This window comes from Coffea arabica, chromosome 1e (genome assembly GCF_036785885.1).
Source record: "Coffea arabica cultivar ET-39 chromosome 1e, Coffea Arabica ET-39 HiFi, whole genome shotgun sequence".
In the NCBI taxonomy this organism is placed as follows: Eukaryota; Viridiplantae; Streptophyta; class Magnoliopsida; order Gentianales; family Rubiaceae; genus Coffea; species Coffea arabica.
The window spans coordinates 18,484,246-18,508,899 of NC_092311.1; positions in this window are offsets into that span (position 1 = coordinate 18,484,246).

Below are 24,654 nucleotides of genomic sequence, written 5' to 3' on the forward strand. Positions count from 1 at the left end.
AACAAAAAACAAGGGAGAGAAAAAGAAAAACAGGGAAAAAGAAGAGAAAAAAGGAAGAAAAGGAGAACACGGGAAAAAGAAAAAAGGGGAGAAAGCTGTTGGCAGCTAGGAAAAAGCTTCATCCGAGAGTGAAAAAATAGAACAAGAGAACCGAGAGGGAGCTGGGTGAAGAAAACAAAGAGGACGGCTGAGAACAAGAAGGGGGGAGGGAGAGCTTCGGGACAAGACGAAAGGGAGCAAAATGAGAGAGAGAGAGTCAGAGGAAAAATAGGAAAAAGGGAGAAAGGGAGAAGCTGAAGAAGACTTTCGGGCGAGCTGAAAAAGAAAGAAAACAAAGGAGAGACTGTGAGGGAGGAGGAGCAAGAAAAACCAGAAAAGGGAACAAGGGAGGAGGAAGAAAAGGGCTTCGGCAAAGGTAAAGGGAAAAAGGAAAACAAGAAAGCCAAAGCAGAAGGCTGCGGGCAAGGAACCAGAGAAACAGAGGAAGGAGAGAGCAAGAACCGGAACCGCCGCCGCTCATAACCACCACCTCACCGAACCCACCATCATCACCTGCTAAATTTCACCAAGCAAACGCTGTAAGCCGTCTTCCCTCTTCGAATTTCAGTTTTCCATTCAAGCACAAACATTGGAAAATTTCAAAGCATGTCTTTTGTGAACTGATTCGGTGCCATGCTTCTGTGGTTATGCATAAGTTTCGAGTATACAAACTCTATGTATTGATTGGAATGTGTTCTTTTGTGTTTCTGATAAATTTTGGGCTCTGATTTACAACATTAGATCGAGAAATTGCTGAAATTCTCCATGCCCATGTAGTGTTTGATAAAATGCCCGAATGGAAATTTTGAACCAAAAAAGGAGATTTTATCCTTTTTCTGTCTACGTTCAAGAGGGACTCTGACCAGTTCAAAGTTGGCCAGAACCTGGACATTCGCTAATCGAGGGGAGGGAAAAAGAAACCATGATTTTTTAAGTTGATTTCCTCCATTTTCGTTGTTGCATCTTGCGATGATTTAGTGCATTTTTGCCGTGTGATTTGATATGTGATTTGAGATGGCCTGACTACAATGATCTAGGTTTTACCTCGCTTTGAATATCTAATACCTGTAGCCTGGTCCTCGACGAACTACTTTGCCTGTAATTCCTTGATACCTATCCACTAATGTTCCCGTATGAATAAGTTCGATTATTAGCGTACCGAGATTGAGAGTTTTGGAAGTAGGTAGAGAGATTTTGAAACAAAAGACGTGGCATAAGGTATGAAACTCTTGATAGACAAAGTATATATATGATATGTGGCCTAGTATCTTAAGATCTTGCCCTAACTATGTTCTACTTTCCCTCCTTTTCATTTGCGTATATCTAAGTAAATCTTCCGTGGTTGAATTGGAAGCAAAGGAACTCAACAGTTATTCATTAACTTGCCTGGCAGGCTATAACTTGAGTTCCATCGAATCCGTGAGATGGCATACTTGATTGGTATGTATAAGGAAATCGAGATCCTTCGAAACGAGGTTGAAGTTCAAAAGAGATTAGCTGAGTATTGGGAAGAGCGATGGAAACGTGAACACTCGGAGAAAATTGAGCTATTGTATGAGAACTTAGAACTGAAGAGACAATGCGAAGGGATTTCAGCAGAGACTTCAGCAAGGAAACCGATTAATACTTTTATGGAAGTTCCAGAGGAAATCCCAAGGATAGGAATTTTAGGTGCACAGGTGAAGACCCTCCATGCCAAGAAAAGGGATGCACTGAGTGGAATTCAAAGACAAGAACAAGGTGATCCAGGTAGGCCACTCGCTAAGGTAGGTAGAGGAGCCGGTGGTGTAAGAATTTTGGGGACACCTAAAGAAGATACTCCGAGAGAAGCCTTACAAGGGGATCAAATTTCAGTCCCTCACCTATCTTGTGGCTATTGTGGAAAAATCAATCATACTGAGGTAAGCTGCTGGAGAAGAAGGGGAAAATGCCTGCGATGTGGGGGCTCCAATCATCGGGTTGCTAACTGTCCCGGTGTACTACGCGAAGGGAAAAGGATCCAGCAACGAACGAAAACTAACCCTAGCCAATCGAAAGGGAAAGAGATTGGAACGAAGGTCCCGGCTCAGGCGCACTCTTTAGAACACCATCAGGTTCCTGGCTCGTCTGATGACGTAGAAGGTACGATCCGTTGGGTACCTTAGATTTTGTTAGATTCTGTTGATAAGAAAATTTCAAGGACGAAATTTCTTTAAGGGGGAGAGAGTGTGAGACCCCATATTTTTCTTAATTTCTAGGTTTTATTTTCTTTTAATTGCACGTCTTTCCATATTTTCTTTATTCGAAAAATTTTAAAAATAATTTTTATGAGTAAATATCATTTTTTAGATGATTTTTCTAGTAGCGGGTAATTTTTGAGAAATTAAGAGCGTATGCCGGACGTGGGACCCGCTAGTGCGTAAAATTTGAAAAAATTCAGCCAGTTAGGTTAAGTTTTGGATACCGGGTTTATTTTACTAGGTGCTAAGCGATAATTAGAGGATATCATTTGTATGAGTGTTGAGGAAACAAAAAGATAGCTTACCATTTAATGGAAGTGACAAGTGTCACTTGTAGATTACTTCTTACTTGTTGACCACTATTCATGACTTTACCAAATAAATCAAAATTGACTAAAATTACCCTTCATTTTCAAGCTTCTTGGCCAATTCTCTTCAAGGGAAAAGAAAGGAAAAGCTCTCAATTTTCTAGTCTCCAATCTTGCCCAATCTTTCCATTCAACCGTTTAATCTTCAAATTACTCCATAAAACCTCTTAGTTTGGTGATATTAAGGTTGGTTGTGAAGTTGTTTGGAAGGCTAAGGTTGTTAGTTGCTTCCTTTCTTGCATTTTAAGGTGGGTATCTAAAGAACTCCTCTTTTGTTCTTGATGATGTATAATTAATAGCTTGTGGTAGCCTAAGAGGTGTTTTGGCGGGTTATTTCAGGATTTTAGTGAGATTGATGACTTTTTTTCTATTTATTCATGATTTTTCTGTTTTAAGATGATTACTATTGTGTGGCCATGTATGATGGTTGGAAATGATCTAGAATGCGTGAATTGTGGTTTTTTGCGGAAAATTTCCGCATTTGACGGAAAATTTCAGAAGTTAGGGTTTCATGTAACCCCATTCTGTCTGATACTATTTCACCTAGTTAGAGGCCGAATTAGCCTTGGGTTAAAACATGAAAGTTGTAGGGAATGATATTTTATAGTTTTCTACAAAATTTTAGCTCAATCGGACTAACGTAGCCTGTGAAAAGACCAAATTATCCCTGCTGCCCTGTTTCTACTCGAACATCCTAATCAGCTTCTGTAATTAGTTGTTTTGACCCAGAATACTACTGATTTGGTTGTTGATGTCTTCTTAATAAATGTAGCTTGGTATCTTATTTTTCAGATGGCTTTGGAATCACTTGAATTGGACTTTGGTAACCTGACTTATGGGTGTTTAACCAGAAGGCGGTTTGTTAACCAGTTTATACGGTTCTGGTTTGGTACATTGCAATTTTGACCTAGTTTCACCACAAACTGGACTGAGTGGCCTTCTTCAACATTGTATCCCTTTCTGTTAGCTTCGAAACAGTGTATATTGTACCTCCATCTGATAATCGTAGTGCCAGTTGTGTCTAATACGCTAAACGACGTCAAAACTGTTTTTGGGTTTTAGGGCTTAACTTGCATTTCCGGTCCTTTTCCTAGTTAAATTTTGTACTTGAATGACTTTGAGCCTATTGAACGGCTGTGGTGATGAATTTATATTATGTAAGACTTTGGGATTGATTGAGGAAAATAATGAAGCCATAAGTGGCTGGGAAAATAGGTAAATACAGAGGGCATGCTGCCCAAAATTTTAGCGCTACAGGATCCTTTCAAGTTGAGTTGATCTTGGTAAAAATGATGGGTTTTAGGAGTTGTTTGTAACCCTACGACCAACTGTTATCCTTTTTACTCAAAAGTTATATTTTATTCTGTGTACTAGTACTTACCATGGAAAGGCGTACGACATGTATTCGAGCCTCACTTGTGCATTCCGTTTACTCGATTTTGCATGTGAAACCTTCAATTGGTTTACTTTGATGATTTTAGGGTTTCTTGGCGATTAAAGCCATTCTGAAGTGAAAACTTTTGAAGTATCTGTACTTGAACCGGTGAGTGTACCACTCCCCTTATTTGTTGATTAACTTGGGGTCTGTATCTGCAATCTGTGATATGACTGAATGTACTATCTGTTTATTCTGTTTGAGACGAGGGTGTACTTTATCACACTCGTTCTCTTGTCTGTTCATATGCCAATTTACTGTGCAAAATTTGAATCTGTTAACTGAATCTTTATCTGTGTCTGTTCGGACGTCGTTTGGAGGCTGGTATCCAACGACCTTTCTGTGACCTCTGAGTTCAAACCTGTGGCTAGTTACTCGAGTCGGGCCGGCAAGGGCCTGGTCGATTAGATAACGAACCACGGTAGTCTGTTTTGGGATCTTTGGGTATTGAGACCCTTGATTCCGGTATACTCGAGTATTACCATTTCTGAACTGATTGGATTTCGGGCCCGGTAGGGGTATGTGAGGTGTAAGGAATCGGAGAAAGTGGAGTCTACGGTATTGGTTACTCTTTTAGCGTTGATGGAGTGTCAACTATTCTTTCGATCAAGCCTCGGTGAAGCAAATGGGAATTTGGCTCCTGAGAGCCACCCGTATCCTTTCTATCTATGGTGTTTGTTCATTTCTTTATTTGATTCGCATATGTGACTAATTGAATATGAAGTTTCACGTTTCTTACTTGCTATTCTTTTGGTACCTCATTGAGTGTAAGCTCACCCCCTTCCCGTTATTTTTGTTTTCCTTACAGGGTTCCATGTTTTGAAACCAAGATTTTTGGAAGAAAGGAGTCGAGCTAGTTGTAGGACTTCTCTTGTTTATGCTCCTTTATAACTGAAACCCTACTTGTATTTTGTGTAGCGTGAATACTCTGGCTTGTATTTTGGTTCAATTGTTCAAGACTCCGATGTAAATATATGTATAAGTGTTTAATTGACGTCCCGTACTTCCGTATGGTTTGGCAAGCTCTGTTTAACCCTTGGTAGTCTCCAATTGTTCGTTTTCGTTGAGTTCTCGCGCGTACTGTATAGGGTTTGTGTGAATCGACTCCGTTGTCCTGGCGAGAGTTGGGCAGGCGGTCCGCCGAACCCTTTGGTTCGCCTTAGGGGGAGGTGGGGCTATCACAGTCTCCCCGTACCCATCTTGCTTGCATTCCTCTAGGGTTCATGCATTTCATTCATCCACTATCATTTTGCACTCTCACTTCATATTCTATCCCTTTTCCCATATTTTTTCACTTCACACAACTCTTATTTTGCACATTTTTCACTCTACCACTTGCACTTTATATACTACTACTGAGCACACATGCACTTCACACTATCACTTTACATACCTCACCTTGCACACCCATTTACACACTCCCACTTACACACTATAATCTTTTATATTTTGCTCACTTCATACAAGCTCATGTTTTCACATTGCATACATTCATTTCATTCATTTTTTCGTCATTAGCATTACTCATGACCTCTTAGAGGGCTTATCCTTGGCTATCACAACTCATGTGATCTAGTCCGATCGAGCTTCTAAGAGATATTTGTCCCTTTCGATTCATCATTAGATTTAGGATTGCATCCATGTTAGTCACATCCAAATGCGATACATCTTTGGCTAGAAATTAGGAAAATCATGACTAAATCATGCAACTAGCTTAGGCTAGATTGAGAGGGTGCCTTAGACATTGTCTTTGCCTTCCCTCTCTTCAACCGCGACCCCCGAACCATTTTCTCTGGTTTATCGTAGATTTTGGAGTCAATCTAAAAAGGTTTTTTTTACATTTTTAAATTCACATTTTTTGGGTGACTTGGTACACTCTAACTCGATATCAAGTGGCGACTCCTACACTCTTATCAAAACCTTTTTAGATTACTATTTTGGCCAAACCGTCGCATTTCAAAGTCCCATGGCCTTTTTCTTTTTCACACACATCACTATTTTTCAAACCATATCTCACTCACTTATTATACTATTTTATTATAAAAAATGGGACGCGACAGCTTGGCGACTCCACTGGGGACTTCCTAAGTGGGTCCGAGCACTTGATTTAGTTATTCTTTTCCTTTTCTACCCTTTTCATGTATTACATTTGGATGTTTAGGGTTGTATTTTTCCTTTTTTTAGGATTTTTGCATTTCGCGCGTATCAACTCACTCCCTCACCCATTTGCGTACGATTGATTTGATGGATAAATGGTTTATTTATGTTATCCCGAACTTTGCATTGCATTTGGGCGGGGGATATTACCCTAGAGTCTCGCGTTGGTTCTCGATCCCTCCCCTCCAAACCGAGCACTAGCATACGTGCATATGCTTTACTTTTTATCCCGCATTTATTTTTTCTTTTAGTGGCTTGTCACGCCACTCCACCCTATTAGGATTAGGCGACCCACTTGGACGTGTGATCGCGACACGACGTGTGCGTAGCATGATCCGAGGGTCACTCAATCTTCCGCTTTAAGCTTTGGGTTAATAACCTTTAGCTTTTAGTCGAAAGTTGAGGATTTTTGATAGATTCACTCAGACATGTAGCCGTCACACGACGTGTGCGTAGCAGTGTCTGGGGAATCGCTCGAGCCACCGACAAAGAACCTTGGAATTGATGACCCTTGGCTTCCAAGTCTGAAGGCTCGGGGACCTAAAACCTATCGAGTCTAGATGCATTAGTGAGCCCAGCCTCATGCATCCATGACAGTTTACCTAGGATAGAGTCTGCCTTACCCTATTAGGGACACTATTCACGGGGGGAGGGATCCAACCCCTCTATTCCTTTATTGCTTTATCTCTTTGTATTGCCTTGCTACAAATGTGTTATGTGTATTTGTCTGATTGAACTAACTCTTTTTGGTTTTGTCTCCATTGCATTCATAAGCCCTAGGAAATAAGAGTCCTGGCATCGTACTCTCTAGGAGCCTACCCTATTTGATATGACACGTTTAAATTCAATGTTTCGCATTTGCAGCATGAATACATTTCATTTTAGACTCACCTCGGCATACAAAAAGGGGTTTCCTTTAGGTCACGTTTCATTTGGGTACTGCATATTTACTCGCTTTGATAAAATGGCATCATGCATAAACCCTTAGAGGGAATGCCATTTAGGGAATCCCGTTATAGGAATAAACCACCTTATGTCTCGGACAAGTAGTCCAATGAGACTTGCATGTTTATGTTTCTCGTACGTTCCAAAGGGGTAGTGCACAAGGTAAGGTAGGATCCGATCTTCTTCCATAATCGTAGAACAAATTTTGCACATTAGAATATGAACATCTAACAATCATTTTTTGGCCATTTATCAAAAACTGGTAAAAATCCCTTGCGGGAAGGACATTAAGTTGAAGAAATTCACAAATAATTCCACTTTGTTGAGACGATAAATATATCGAGGCCAAATCTTGATTTTAGAAGGCTCATAGACTAATGTATCACAATGATTTTTTGAAACTACCAATAGGTAGACAATTCAATAAACCATCATTTCCATTCAATTCATTTGATCAAATTATCCATCAAATTCATCCAATCTATTTGGTCAATTCATCCATTTTTAGGATAATTCGGTCAATTTTGAACAAATCATTATTTTCATTCATTTGACCAATTTACCCCTTTTTAGGATGATCCGGTCAATTTTGAATAAATCATCAATTTCATTCGACCAATTTACCCTCCTTAGGTTGATCTGATCAATTTGGAATAAATTATCAATTCCATTCAATTCATTGGACCAGTTTATCTATTTTTAGGGTGATCTAGTCAATTTTGAATAAATCATCAATTTCATCCGATTCATTTGACCCGTTTATTCTCTTTAGGGTTTTGATCTAAGGTTCCCTGAATAAATTAGTCGAGACATTGCAATTCTTTCAAGAGTAGACTCTTTTACACATCATTGTCGCGCCCCATTTTTTAGAAATAAATGAATGGTTTAAAAAAGTGAATTTTTGTTTTGAAAAATGAATTTTGATTTACAAAGAAAATGAAGAAAAATATGGGTCTAAATGGGACTTGAAAATGCAACGAATTGACCCAAAATAATAGTTTAAAAAGGGTTTTTAGAACAAAATCGGAGTCGCCACTTGGTATAGAGTTAAGGTGTACCAAATCACCTAAAAATGAAATTTTAAAGAAAAAGGTAGAAAGAAACCCCTTTTAAACGACTCCTAGTCTACGTAAACCAACGAAAAAGGTTCGGGAGTCACATTTGACCAAGGGGAAGGCAAGGATAAAAATCCAAGGCACCCCTTTGACCTAGCCAAGGCTAGTTGCGTGATTTAGTCAAAGATTTTCTTGTTTTAACCAAAGAATTTATCACATTTGGATGTACTATATGAATGCAAACCTTAGATCTAGGAGGGCATCGGGGGGATCGAAATTTCTCTTCAAAGCTCAATTGGTGCCAATCACATTAATTGTGACGCCCAATGAAGACTTTTCGAAGAAGTCACGGATAATGCAAAAATATGAGACTCTAAGAAAAGAAAAGGGATAAAATAATTTATAAATATACATGTCTTAAAAGAGTGCATCATGTCGGGTACGGGGGACTAATGTTCGTGACTCAATTTTCCCTTTAATAGAGGGAATACGAGCGTGCTAAGGCTAGAAAGCCACACTCGTCCATATCCCATATTCAAGGGGTTATTCCCTAATCTAATCAAGCAAATGCACTAACCTAGTTCTAATGCTTATATGAAATGCAAGTCTAATGTCATGTTTCCATACGAAGGGGTATATATATAAGGGAAATTAGGGATAAGGGATATACGTATAAGGGAAATATCATACAAAATGATAAAAGGCCCTAGAAAGTGAAAAATATGCATGAGATGAAGTGATTTTATCACACAATCATGATCTAACGCTCCAAGGGCTCCTAAGAGTCTAGCGTTGGACTAGCCCATGTCTACAGATTCTTACTAGCGTTGGACTAGTGAAAAATCGGAACAAAGAGCCACAACTAGCATTGGACTAGTGTGGATTCGGAAAAGGGGGCCACAACTAGCGTTGGACTAGTGTGGTGACGCCATACATGTGCTACAATTAAATAAATCATGTAAGACCTAATAAAAGCATGTAAACACATAATATCACTTAGACACATAACAAATAAGCATGATATCTAGATGCAAGGCCCTAAAAAAGCGGTAACATATAGCACATAAGCACGCAAAAAAATACCAAGCAAACAAAGCAAACAAGCCCTAGCTATTACATTCGGGAGAAGCCTACTACAATCTAAGAGGGGAAATGAAAATAAATAAAATAAAATAAACCTAACTATTACAACTTGGCATTTAAATGCCTTTTAAATAATCAAAATGAACTAAAATAAATATACGAAGTTAAGACGACTAACGCGAATAAATAAATAAATAAAATGAAAACATTCAAGAGGCATGCAATTTGTGAGAACCCGTAATTTTCCATTTTCTAGGTTTTATTATTTTTCATGGCTTGTTTTCTGCATTTTCGTGAGTAGGAAAATTTCTAGATATTTTTAAGGAGCAGATATAGTTTTTAGATGATTTTTCTAGTATCGAATAGGTTTTGAGAAATTAAGAGCGTATACCGGACGTGGGACCCACTAGTGCGAAAAGTTCGGAAAAATTCGGCCAACTAGGTTAAGTTTTGGATACTGGAATTAATTTAGCGGGTGTTAAGAGATAAGTAGAGGATGCTAAGTGGATTGGTATGAGGGAGACAAAAGTTAGGCAAGCATTAAATGAGGTGACAAGTGTCACCATAGGATTGGTTCTTACATAAGACCACTATTCACCTTTTTCTATTTGACCAAATAAATCACAAAATTAACCAAAATTTCACCATTTTCTCTTCTCTAGTGGCCGGCTCTTACTCTCAAGAAGGAAATAAAGAAAACTCTTCAAGTTGCTTCAATCTTTGCTCCAATCTTCTAAATCAACCATTAGATTTTTTTTTTGCTCCATAGAAACACTTAAGGAAGTGTTAGTGAGTTGATTTGTGGAGTTATTTGGAAAGCTAAGAGGACCTATTGCTCTCTCTCTCTCTTGTTTCTAAGGTGAGTTGTGAAGAACCACTTTCCTTCCTCTAATGATGCCTAATTTATGATTAGTGGTGGTATGTGATGAAACTTTATGGATTGCATCTTGATTTGTGGTTGAATTAGTGAAGTTTTTTATTTATTGGTGATTTTCTGTTTTAATATGAACATGATTGTGTGGCTATCTATGATGATTGGAAATGATGTATAACGACTCTAGAAGGTGGAAAAAGTGGATAATTGCAACCAATTTCTGGTTTGGAAGAAATTGTAGAAAGTTAGGGTTTTCTTGGGAACATTCTGCCCGATTTTGTAGCTCCTAGTTAGAGGCCTAATTAGCCTTGGATTAAAACATAAAAGTTCTAGGGAATGACATTTTAGAGGTGCCTACAAAATTTCAGGTCAATCGGAGTAGCGTAGAATGAGAAAAGTCGAAATTACCCTTGCTGTCCTGGTTTTACCCGAATGTAAGAATTGCGCCTGTAATTGGTTGTTTTGGCTGGAATTGCTTCGAAATTGGTTGTTGAGGTCTTCTGGTGAAATGTATCCCTGTTTCTTAGCTTTCAGCTGGTTTTGGAATTTCTGGATTTGGACTTGGATAGCCTGATTTATGATGTTTCCGCTAGAATGCATTCTGTAAATCTGTTTTTGGGATTCTGGTGTAGTATCTTGCATTTTTGACCTGGTTACACTCGAAACTGGGTTGAGTGACCTTCTGAAATATTGTATACCTATCTCTTAGCTTCGAAACGGTGGGTCTTGGACCTTCATCCGATAATCGTAGTGCCTTTGGTGCCATTACCGCAAAATGAGGTCAAAAACTGTTTTTTTCAGGGTTAAAGCTAGTTTCATTTCCGGATTTTCTGGTTTCCCTAATGCTTGTATATGCTTATGGAACCCTATTGGGGTCGTGTTTGGCATTGGTTTGTGACTCATTATCGAGTCTCATTGTACTTGTTTGCATGTTTTAGGGCGTGACGGTGGTTCACGACGTTCTTTTGACGGAAGTGCATGAAACACCATTTGCAAGCTTGGTGAGTGTACTACTCACTTGTGTGTTACTATATAGCTTTGATACTTGAACTTGATAAGTTGAATATTCATTGATTGAAGTGAAAGCGTACTTTATCACTCTCACTTATTGTTTATCATGTTATTGGAATGTTACATGAAATGTTACATGAAGTGAGAGCGTACTTTATCACTCTCACTTATTATTTATCATGTTATTGGAATGTTACATGAAATGTTACATGAAATGAAAGTACTTGACTTGGTGTCGATTGGACGAGTATCCAACGACTACAATTGTTATCATTGAGCTCAACCCCATTGGTAGTTGATTGAATCGAGCCGGCGAGGGCTTGGTCGTGCCAATTAATGATCCTTGGGGAAAAGTTATAAGGAATCTTATAGTATGAGAGACTCTCGATTCCGGTATACTCGAGTAATACCACAGTGCAAGTGTTTGGAGTTCGGGCCCGGTAGGGGGATGTTAGGTGGAAGGAGTGGGAGTGAAGTGAAGTCTACGGTTGGTTACTTTTAAACATTGACGGAGAGTCAATGAGAAGATGATCTGATCAAGAATGCAAACGAGGAAGAGGGCTCTTGAGAGCCGTCCGTATCCTTTTATCATCATTATTGATGTGTGTTTTATTTACCTTTGATGACTTGGAATGAAAAGCTTGATGCCTATATGAACTTGGTTGCTTGAGTAGTATTATCTCACTGGGCAACTAGCTCACCCCGTTCCTTTTGTTTTCCTTACAGGAAAATAACTACTTTTGGACTGCAATTGATAATTGGTTGCCGAAATGAGCTAGTTGGACATATCTTTTGTATAGCTCATTTATTGAAACCCTAAATGTACTTTTGGGTCTGTTTCTCTTTTGATTTGGCAAACCATACATGTATCCACTTTTGAATACTTTTGTATGTAACTTTGGATTGTAAATACTAAAGTTCAAGATGTGAACGTTTGCTTGGTATTTGGTTGGGTTCTGACGGGTCGGTTACTATTCATGGCCGACTCCGGATTTCATTTTTTTATTTTGGGTTATTTTGCCATTTTGACTTGTTTACGGGCGTTTGTAAGTTCCGGATCGCAATAGATCGCTCTAACTGCACCGTTAGTCCTGGCGAGAGCTGGGCAGGCAGTCCGCTAACCCCTTTGGTTCGCCTTAGGGGAAGGTGGGGCTGTCACACAATTAAACACATAAATCACATAAGTACACATAGGGTCAAATAAAGTAAAATAAGGGATAGAGTGTACCTCCCTTGAGTTGGTACCATAATGGAGTGAAATTACTTATTTACCCTCCAAAATAATAAAAAAGTCAAGGCATCGCTTTAATTAACAAATAAATAACATGAAATAAAAATTAAATACCAAAAATTAAAAATTAAACACGCAATGAAAATTAACACAAAAGGATCACTTAAAGTATTTTTCATAAAAGAAAACATCGATATTCAAGAAATTAGAGTGGAAAAGAATCTAATTGAAATAGAAATTCTAAACTAAACTAGTGACTCAAAGTAGAATCTATCAAAGGTAAGTGCTAAACTTCTCAAAAATAATGGGAAACAATTTATTAGAATTAAACGATAAAATTAGCTAAGATCTTAATCAAACGGAAATCAAAACTATAAGTTCTTCCAAAAAACTATTAAACTCTCTTGTTTCATCCAAAAATTCATAAAAAGTCTATCCACGAATCAAATGAAAACATACCAAGGAGAACCAACATGTTAAAGGGATAAAATTGAGGAAATTTTCCAATCTTATGAGCCAAAATGGGATTATGGGAAACTAGGGAGGCTAAAAAGCAATTTTTCTGGAAATTGTTCATGCAAAATGCATGCAAATGTATCGAGGGAGCCTTCTGCAACAAAGCCATTCAACAACTCTTGAAGCTTTCTGCAATTTTCGGCTTCCATTCATGCAGGAAAACAGCCATGATCACGAAATCAAATGAAACAGGCAAGACTCAACCCAACACAAATCTTACAATGACATAAGATCAAGGATTCAGGATCCCTTCTCTCCAACAGATTCGCAAAGACCGGAAAAGCGTCTTTGGTTACTTCTACTAAATTCTAGCATGTTGGGTTCAATTTCTGGTGGATTCTTGGAAGACTTTCATGCAGGTTTCATGCAACAAAGAAGACAAGAAGCTTCTGCAACTAAGAAATCACAGAAAGGAACTATGCAACTCTTGAAAAAAACTTAAGCGCAGACTTACGAGAAGAACTGCTGCAACAAACTTGTGGAAATTTCTGATGCAATACCGAAAAATGACTATGCGAAATAATGGGAATGAGTGCAGCCGCCTTTCACTTCCTTTTACTTCAATTTGGACGTGTTTACATGCAAAAACTCACATAACCTCTATTAACTTAACAACCAATTAAAGAAAAGAAAAGTTGCTGCAACAAAATGAGACAACTCAAACTTGTTGCAGCAAAACCTTTCGGGCAGACTCCAAAGATTCTAACAAATTCAAACTACGTAAAATAGGGATCAAAGATACAGCCCTTCAAACAAGCTTGCCAAGCATCAGCTTGGCTCTTCAACTCACGGACAAAATAGGCAAGCTTTTGAACAAAATAAATGAGAGAAAGGAATGGGAAACAAAAAGAGACCAGCCATGAACAACTAAATGAAGTTCAGTTCTAGCTAAATGCAAATTTTAAATGTCTTAAAGGAACACAAACAACATGGGCTAGATGCAAGACCCATAACTGAGCAAGAACCCAGATTTCATACGAAATGGCAAAAGACAAAAAAAAAGGTTAAAAGCTACATGTTCACTGCTTTTGGAGTTGAAGCTTCCGCCTGGGTTTGATGACAAGATCAGCTGTTGGCTCTGACCGAATTTCCAGCCATGGGTCTCCTTTTTCCCTTGCTCAGCCTTCCCTTTTTCCTCTCAGAATTTTAACAGTCCTTCCTAGGTTCCCTCAGATTCATACCCTCAGCCGCCGGCCTCTGGAACTCTACAACCTCACTCAGCCGTCACTCTCGATTCTTCTCTCAGATTGTTTTTTTGCTTGTTACTTCCTACTCTCGGCTCTCCCAAAAACCCCCGTAGCTTTCTTGCCCTTTTTCCTTTCGGTCTCCATCTTGCCAGAAACCTATCTGCTATCCCTCCTTTCAAAACCCAGCCGCCAGCCTCTCAAACTCTCCTCTCTTCCTTCCGTTTTCAGCCGCCAACCAAAACCCCTAAAACCTCTTCCCAAAACTCCAGCCGCCTCTCTCCCTTTTTCTTTCTGTCCGCTCCTCTTTTCCCTCTAAGCTTAGCCACCCACAGATTCTCTCTGTCGTTTTTACCTCAGCCCTTTTTCTTTTGTTGCTTTTTTAAAACCTAGCCGTCAATTCCATCCTCCTCGTCCGTCCTCTGTTTTTTCTCTACTCAGCCCAGCCGCCAACTCTTCTTATCCTCTCTTACCTGAACTCCTTGCTTTCTCTAGCCGTCATCCGATTCCTTCTTGGCCGAACGCTTTTTCCCTTTTTCTTTCGTTTCACTCTCCCCGTTGCTCTTTTCCTTTAGCTTTTCCTCCTTAACCGCCCCCTCTTTGCTGTCCGCTGCTCCTTATACTATTTATTGGGACCCCCAGGTCCCTAAAACCCTCACCTCAAAGGTGAGGATGAAGGGTGGGTTTTGTATCAGAACTTGAGCCATTGGATCTCTTTCTTGCCAGCTGCAATTTTTCTGTGATGTCCGAAGTTTGTTTCTGCCTTAAAATGAAATATTGAGAAGGAGCTTGGATCCAGTGCAGCATGGTGCATGAGTTTTTTTTTTTTTTTTAACAAAATAAATAAATAGCAAAACTCCATAAATTGAATCTAAAAATTTAAAGAATATTTTTTTGTGAGCAATTCTCTTTTTTCCGAAAAATCTTAATGCTTAAATGTCTTAAAATTAATAGACAAATAAGCAAAAATGAATAGAATTAACAAATAAAACAAAATTAAAAGATTTGATGTCCAAAATGCTGAAAAATGTAATTTTGAGATAAATTAAACAAAAATAGTAAATAAATAAAAGAATAAAAATTTGGTGTCTACAATCATTTTATGCGTTGATCAAAGCAAGCAATCCATTCGGACTTTGTCCTCATTTTTAGGACAAATGTCTCTTCTCACTCCAATTGGCCAAATTTTTTCAAATTATTTTTTAGTCAATAAGTTGATTGGATCCATCAGGTATTGTATAGTGCCTGCTCTGGAGGATTGCATTTTTCATGCTAGGCCTACCCTTGGCATAAAAGGGCTCCCCCATAGGACATGCATACCGATTTTATAGTCTTGCTTACTAACTCAGGGTATTTTTCTTTTTATTTTCTCCCCTCCCCTGCATTCATAAAAATGTTTCAATAAGGTGAAAATATTTTTGTGAGACCCCGTAATTTTCTCATTTTCTGGGTTATATTCTATTTAATGGCATATTTTCTGCATTTTCTTTATTAGGAAAATTTCTAGTTAATTTTTATGCGTAAATATTCTTTTTTAGATGATTTTCTAGTATCGGTTAGTTTTTGAGAAATTAAGAACGCATACCGGACGTGGGACCCGCTAGTGCGGAAAGCTCGGAAAAATACGGCCAGTTTGTGAGAACCCGTATTTTTCATTTTCTAGGTTATATATTTTTTTTTTCATGGCTTGTTTTCTGCATTTTCGTGATTAGAAAAATTTCTAGATGAATTTAAGGAGCAGATATAATTTTTAAATGTTTTTTTTCTAGTATCGAATGGATTTTGAGAAATTAAGAGCGTATACCGGACGTGGGACCCACTAGTGCGAAAAGTTCGGAAAAATTCGACCAACTAGGTTAAGTTTTAGATACTGGAGTTAATTTATCGGGTGTTAAGAGATAATAAGAGGTTGCAATTTGGATTGATATGAGAGAGACAAGTTAGGTAGGTATTTAATAAAAGGTGACAAGTGTCACTTGGCTATTGGTTGGACCATTTGACTACTATTGCATGTCTTACCAATTGACTTAAATATCTTAAAATTCACCAAAAATCCCTCATTCTTCTCTTCCTCTTGGCCGAATCTCTTAAGCAAGGAAAGAAAGAAAACTCTTCAAGATTTTGGCTTCCATCTTGCTTCAATCAACTTACTCAACCATCCAACCTTGATTTTGCTCCATAAAACCACTTAAGGAAGTGTTGGTGAGTTGTTGTGTGGAATTATTTGGAAAGCTAAGGTGACCAATAGCTCTCTCTCCCTTGTTTTAAGGTAAGTTGTGAAGAACCACCCTCCTCCTTTAATTGATGCTTAAATCATGCTTAGTGGTAGTAGAAGATGCAAGTTTATGGATTAATTCTTGATTTGTGGTTGAAATGATCAAGTTTTATTATTTTTGGGGATTTTTCTGTTTTAATATAAGCATGATTGTGTGGCTATCTATGATGATTGGAAATGGTCTATAATGACTTAAGGAGGTGGGAAAAGTGATTAATTGCAACCAATTTCTGGTTTGGAAGAAATTTCAGAAAATTAGGGTTCTTGAGGGAGCATTCTGCCCGAATTTTTAGCTCCTAGTTAGAGGCCGAATTGTCCTTGGCTTAAAACATGAAAGTTGTATTAAATGACATTTTAGAGGTGCCTACAAAATTTCAGGTCAATCGGAGTAGTGTAGAATGAGAAAAGTCGAAATTACTATTGCTGTTCTGGTTTTACCCGAATGTAAGAATTGCGCCTGTAATTGGTTGTTTTGGCTGGAATTGCTTCCAAATTGGTTGTTGAGGCCTTCTGATAAAATTTATCCCTGTTTCTTAGATTTCATCTGGTTTTGGAATTTCTGGATTTGGACTTGTAGAGCCTGATTTATGATGTTTCCGCTAGAATGCGTTCTGGTGAATCTGTTTTACGTTTTTGATGTAGTATCTTGCATTTTCGACCTGTTTGCACTCAAAACTGGGTTGAGTGGCCTTCTGTGATGGTGGGTCTTTCACCCTCATCCGATAATCGTAGTGAAATTGTTGCCATTACCGCAAAATGAAAACAAAAAGTGTTTTTTTTTCAGGGCCAAAGCTAGTTACATTTCCGAAATTTCTGGTTTCCTTTAATGGTTGTATATACTTATGGAACCCTATTGGGGTTATGTTTGGCCTTGGTTTATGACTCGTTATCGAGTCTCATGGTATTTGTTTGCATGTTTTAGGACGTGACCGTGGTGCACAACGTTCGTTTGACGGAAGTGAATGAAACCACATTTGCGAGCTTAGTGAGTGTTCTATATACGTTTTGTTTCTATGACTTTGTGGATTGTTGTGACTATGTGGTTATTTGTGAACATTTGATTAAATGTTAATTGTTTTCTACGATTTCTAAAATGATCTTTTACTAGGTGAGTGTGTACTTTATCGCACTCGACCTAAATAAATATGAGATTTTTGGTGTTTAAATGTTGAAATATTAATTGCGCATGAATGTAAGCCTTTTGGCTGAACTGGGCCCTTGCCTTTGTTACCGATCGACTCGAGCCAGAAGCGGAATCGGTCGGGCGATTTGGTGACCTGGGTGCACATTTGGTATACTCGAGTATTACCTTGTAGTCCGGTCAACGTCCGGATGGGTGGAGTCCGGTCAACGTCCGGATGGGGGGGAAAGCCTGGCCAACGTCCAGGGGGAGGTAAACAAGAATGAACAAACGAACGTCAAAAAAAAAACGAGGGGTTTACTTACAAAGATGCAATTTTAAATAATTGGCGGAATAAGGAAATGAATGGGAAACGAATAACGAATTGCTCCTTGTGAGCCTGTATCCTTTTAATGAATGTATTATGATTGCTTTATATTGGACATGTTTTCTGGATTATTTGTTATTACATGATTAATGTCCTTGTTCAATTACTTGTTTTTGTATATAGAATCTCACTGAGCTTTTAGCTCACCCCTTTAGTTTGTTTTCCTTAACAGGGGAAGGCAAGCAAGGACGAGAGCTCAGTTTAGACTAGCCTAGACTAGTTTTTGGTTTTGTAATGGTTCTCGCCCTAGTGCTTGGCACCGGCTGGATGTGTGGTGAACTGAGAACCTTTGTATATTCGATGTTTGTACTCCATTTTGAGATAGTAATGTACATAAGTTTTGCGTTAAGTTTTGGATCGTCGTTATATTTATTCTCGCGATTTATTTCGATTTTTAATTGAGGGTTGTAGTGAACGACTGAGTCCTGGCAAGAGCTGGGCAGGCGGTCCGCCGAACCCTGGGGTACGCCCTAGGGGGAGGTGGGGCTGTCACAGGTGGTATCAGAGCTTAGGCTTCAGATTCCTGTAGTGTATCCTAGGCTTGAAGTTTAGGATGCCGGACTGTGAGATTTGATTTGATTCGATTTGAATTGAAAGTTAAGCGATTGAGGGATAAAACCTATAACTGCTTCGCGTGGTCTCGGCGCGGAGTGACCCTGGACTAAGTGGTGAATAAGTATGAGGGACTAAGTGAAGCTATGAATTGCGAATGTTATAGGCCTTAAATCTTTCTCATGGTATCTGAGGATCATAGATAGGTATGTCAGGTAGGAATTCCGATTGTAGATAGTTTACTCTTGGGACTGCAGCTCGAGATGTGAATTATCTTATTTCGGATTCTTGTGCCTGAGTACTCCAGAGTTGAGGCGCTGCTAAGTACTTGAGACTTGCATTTTGGGAACATGAACAGGCTTTGTCTGACTAGAATGAGCACAAGAGGACAGGGACATCTAGTTTGGATAGTAAGTGATGTGAGGGACTGGACGGGCTGATACTGGGACGACTTCACCTTTTTCTTTTGATTTACCTGTATATTGTTACTACATGACGTTAGTATACATGTGTGTACATGGTTATCTGTCCAACTTGATATGTATTTGTGTATTTGCTTATCCGTCTTCTTGATATGGCATGTTATGTGCGTATATGTTTATTGGTGTATTTGGAATGCTAGAATTTGTTCCTGTAGTCAATTTACTGTGTTTATTTACTAAGTTACCTTTTGGGAAAAAGAAAAGAAAATAGAGAGGGAAAACATATATATGGACCAGAGACGTAGTCGTGGACGTGGAGCTAGTCGTGGCCGTGGAGCTAGGCAAGCTTAAGAACCGAGAGAAGAAAGAGAAACAGTGGCCGAGCAAGAACAGGGACCGAGGGTTGAGGCTGGAGATCAAATGGCAACGGCGATGCAACAAATGACAAATATCCTGGCACGACTGGTAGATTAACAGGGTCAAATGCCAGTGAATCAACCCCGAAATCCTGAGATCGGAGAGGATAAGGCTCTTGAGAGATTCCAAAAGTTTCTACCTCCGAAATTTCAAGGAGGGCCTGATCCGGATATAGCTGAGCAGTGGTTGGAGGCAATGATTAATATCTTCGCGGCTTTGAATTACACGGAGCAAAGACAAGTAAATTTTGCTGTATTTCAATTCGAAGGACCAGCCCGCGCGTGGTGGAATGTAATTAAGGCCAAGTGGGAAAGAGAACAGACGGTATGGACATGGGCGAACTTGGTAAGGGAATTTAACGAAAAGTATCTCCCACCTTTAGTCCAAGAAAGGAGAGAGGACGAATTTATTGGCTTGCGTCAGGGAACCCTAAGTGTGGCCGAATACGAGACCAAATTTACTAGACTATCTAAATTCGCTTCCGAATTGGTGGTTACGGAGCGACGGAGAATAAAACGATTTGTACACGGACTAAATTTGGAAATCCAGGAGGCATTAGCGGCAGTTCAAGTTAATACGTTAACAGAGGCTCTTGAGAAGGCCCAAAGAATTGAGGATGTGAAAGCCCGAGCAAAAGCCTTTCAAATGCGGAAAAGAGATACATCCAGCAGCACACCTGAGGAATTCGGAGAAAAGACAATGCTCTCCAAAGTGCAAAAAGTGAACCATTCACCTCGCCCACCTTGGTCATTAAGAGCATTAGGTGAAAGGTCCATGAAAGGAAGTCAGATCGGATCAAAGGACATTTCTCGAGAAGATCCAACAGTAGCTCCTCGATTGGCCTGTGGATACTGTGGAAAGGCAAATCACACTGACAATGATTGCTGGCGGAAAGGGGGAAAATGTTTGATTTGTGGGAGTAGCAATCATCAACTTAACAATTGCCCGAAGAAACAGCCACGAGAGGGTAGTACTCAACAAGTGGAAGGAACCAAACCGAAACAAACTCATGAAACAGGAAACCGCACAAAAGTATCAACACAAGTTTATGCCGTAGATCAGCAACAAGTTCTGGGGTCCTCCGAGGCGACGGAAGGTATGAATTTCGAGGGCGAAATTCTTTTTAGGGGGAGAGAGTGTGAGAACCCGTATTTTTCATTTTCTAGGTTATATATATATTTTTTTTCATGGCTTGTTTTCTGCATTTTCGTGATTAGAAAAATTTCTAGATGAATTTAAGGAGCAGATATAATTTTTAGATGTTTTTTTTCTAGTATAGAATGGATTTTGAGAAATTAAGAGCGTATACCGGACGTGGGACCCACTAGTGCGAAAAGTTCGGAAAAATTCGACCAACTAGGTTAAGTTTTAGATACTGGAGTTAATTTATCGGGTGTTAAGAGATAAGTAGAGGTTGCAATTTGGATTGATATAAGAGAGACAAGTTAGGTAGGTATTTAATAAAAGGTGACAAGTGTCACTTGGCTATTGGTTGGACCATTTGACTACTATTGCATGTCTTACCAATTGACTTAAATATCTTAAAATTCACCAAAAATCCCTCATTCTTCTCTTCCTCTTGGCCGAATCTCTTAAGCAAGGAAAGAAAGAAAACTCTTCAAGATTTTGGCTTCCATCTTGCTTCAATCAACTTACTCTGTCATGACCCCACCTCCCCCTAAGGCGAACCAGAGGGTTCGGCGGGCCGCCTGCCCAGCTCTCGCCGGGACTCAGTCGATCACTACAGTCCTCAAACAAATACAAGATAAAATCTCAAATAAAAATCAAATATTCCAACATTTACATATCAACAGCGAAGCGTCCACGCTTCCACTGCCACTCTGATCCTTGATCACAATTATTATACAGGAAGAAGTCCAAAACTAGCCTATTACACATCCAATCCAATCAATTCTAAACGTTCAAGACAATCCCAATATGAATGATTACACAAAAGGAATCCAAATTCAATCCATACATGAGATAATCCATGAATAAACACTACAAGCCCTTCCTTCGCCTTGAGCCCTGTGGAGGGGAATAAAACATTTTGGGGTGAGCTAGAAGCTCAGCGAGTAACCAGTAAAATCAGTTATCAAATCAGTTTCACAATCGTTCATTTCAATAATGTCATTTCAATATGGAGTATCAATAATTCAAGAAACATTTACAATGGAAAGCGATAGTAACATTCATGAAAAGGATACGTTCGTTCTCCTGTCATTTCATTGCATTTTGGTTTCATTCGTGCATTCATTCACCCCGTCCCTGGCTTTTGGCCAGGCTCCACCAACCTACAAGGTAATACTCGAGTATACCGAAACGTTCACCCAAGTTCCTAGTCGCCCGACCGAGTCCGCTTCTGGCTCGAGACGACCGGTAACAAGGGGCAATGGCCAGTTCAGCCCAAAAGGCTTACATTCATGCGCAAGTAGCATTTAATCATTAATCATTGAAAATTTCATATTTATTTAGGTCGAGTGCGATAAAGTACACACTCGCCTAGAAAACTCGTTTTAACAATCATTGAAAGCAAAATCGATAATAACAAGACACTGATATGCAAGCACGCATGATATGTAAGAAAACAGTTCCAAAATTAACTTTGAAAACAGTTCAAAAGTAAATAATGCGGGAAAGCGGTTCAAAAATAATTTTAGAAATAGTTTGAGGTCACTCACCTCCATGGCTCAGAAACCATCCATCATATTGCATTACTTCACTCAAGTCCAAGCCCTAAAGCACAAACGCAAAGCAATCAAGCCCATTCAAAATTCGGACAGCATTTCCCCTGAATTTGCTAACTTTTCCAGCCATCATGGCTTCATTATTTCCTCATTCCAACCCAAGGGTACACACACAACAAAAGTTCATCCAATAGCCATTCAGCAAGCTCCAAGTAGTACAAAGACAAGTCAAGCTAGGGAAAAGTCCGGAAATGAAAGTTTAGCTCAAAACCAGAAAAACAGTTTTGACGTCATTTTGCGGTAATGGTACCAAAAGCACTACGATGGTCGGATGAAGGTGCAAGACCCACCGTTTCGAAGCTAAGAACCAGGGCTACAACAATGTCGAAGGTCACTCAGTCCAAATCCCAGCACAACTAAGTCATATATGCCAAATACCAAACCAGAACCGTAATTGCAGGTTTACAAATTACACTATGCTGTAATCAGTACAACTCAGTCTAAACAGGTCCAAATGCAGAAATTCCAAAGGCATATGGTAGCTAGGACATCAAGTTACATTTCATCAGAAGACCTGAACACCCAAATCCAAAACAATTCCAGTCAAAACAACCCATTTCAGACGCAGTTCTTACATCCTGATGAACCCAGAACAGCAACAGTAAATTCGGCTTATCTCATTCGACACTACTCCAATTGACCTGAAATTTTACAGGCACCCTTAAAATATCAATACCTACAACTTTCATGTTTTGAGCTAAGGCCAATTCGGCCTCTATCTAGGACCAAAAATTTCGGACAGAATGAAGAACCAAGAACCCTAATTTTCCAGATTTCTTCCAAAACAGAATTTACTTGCAATTAATCACTTTTTCCACCTCCTAGCTTCCTCAACTATCATTTCCAATCATCATACATAACCACATAATAAAAATCATATGAGAACAGAAAAATCCTAATTAAATATAAAACTTCACTAATTTCAACCAAAATCATGAAATCATCCATAAAATCACTTATTCAACCACCACCAATCACTAATTGAACATTATCAAGATCAAAGGAAGAATTCCCTAGTTACTCACCTTGCAAGCTCAAGAAAGTAAGCAACTTAGCACCAATTTCTTCCAAACAATTCCACAACCAACCTCAATATCACCAAACTAAGAAGTTCTATGGAAAAATTTGAAGATTAAACGGTTGAATTGAAAGATTGGGCAAGATTGGAGCTTGAAAATTGAGAGAGTTTTCTTTCCTTTGTTCCTAGCAAGAAATTCGGCCAAGAGCTTCAAAATAAGAAGAATTTTGGGTCAATTTTCGTTTAAATGGTAAAGGCATGAATAGTGGTCAAAAGGTCAAAAAGGTAAGAATAAATCCTCAAGTGACACATGTCCTCTTCATTAATTGCTTGCCTAACTTTTTGTCTCTCTTACACAAATATCTTAACACATTGTAAAATAATATCACTTAATACAAAATTCCAACAAGTTGTCAAAAATATAATGCATTTACCGCACTTGCGGGTCCCACGTCCAAAATACGCTTTTAATTTCTAAAAAACTAACCGATACTAGAAAAATCATTTTAAAACTATTTTTGCTCATAAACTTTATCTGGGGAATTTTTCTAATCAAGAAAATGTAGAAAAGGCGGGCGTTTAAAAAATAAACCCTAGAAAAGTAGAAAATTTCCGGGTTCTCACACTTATAATTTTCGGGGCGTCACATACTCAACCATCCAACCTTGATTTTGCTCCATAAAACCACTTAAGGAAGTGTTGGTGAGTTGTTGTGTGGAATTATTTGGAAAGCTAAGGTGACCAATAGCTCTCTCTCTCTTGTTTTAAGGTAAGTTGTGAAGAACCACCCTCCTCCTTTAATTGATGCTTAAATCATGCTTAGTGGTAGTAGAAGATGCAAGTTTATGGATTAATTCTTGATTTGTGGTTGAAATGATCAAGTTTTATTATTTTTGGGGATTTTTCTGTTTTAATATAAGCATGATTGTGTGGCTATCTATGATGATTGGAAATGGTCTATAATGACTTAAGGAGGTGGGAAAAGTGATTAATTGCAACCAATTTCTGGTTTGGAAGAAATTTCAGAAAATTAGGGTTCTTGAGGGAGCATTCTGCCCGAATTTTTAGCTCCTAGCTAGAGGCCGAATTAGCCTTGGCTTAAAACATGAAAGTTGTATGAAATGACATTTTAGAGGTGCCTACAAAATTTCAGGTCAATCGTAGTAGTGTAGAATGAGAAAAGTCGAAATTACTATTGCTGTTCTGGTTTTACCCGAATGTAAGAATTGCGCCTGTAATTGGTTGTTTTGGCTGGAATTGCTTCCAAATTGGTTGTTGAGGCCTTCTGATGAAATTTAACCCTGTTTCTTATTTTTCATATGGTTTTGGAATTTCTGGATTTGGACTTGTAGAGCCTGAGTTATGATGTTTCCGCTAGAATGCGTTCTGGTGAATCTGTTTTACGTTTTTGATGTAGTATCTTGCATTTTCGACCTGTTTGCACTCAAAACTGGGTTGAGTGACCTTCTGTGATGTTGTAACGCTGTCTCTTAGCTTCGAAATGGTGGGTCTTTCACCCTCATCCGATAATCATAGTGAAATTGGTGCCATTACCGCAAAATGAAAACAAAAAGTGTTTTTTTTTCAGGGCCAAGCTA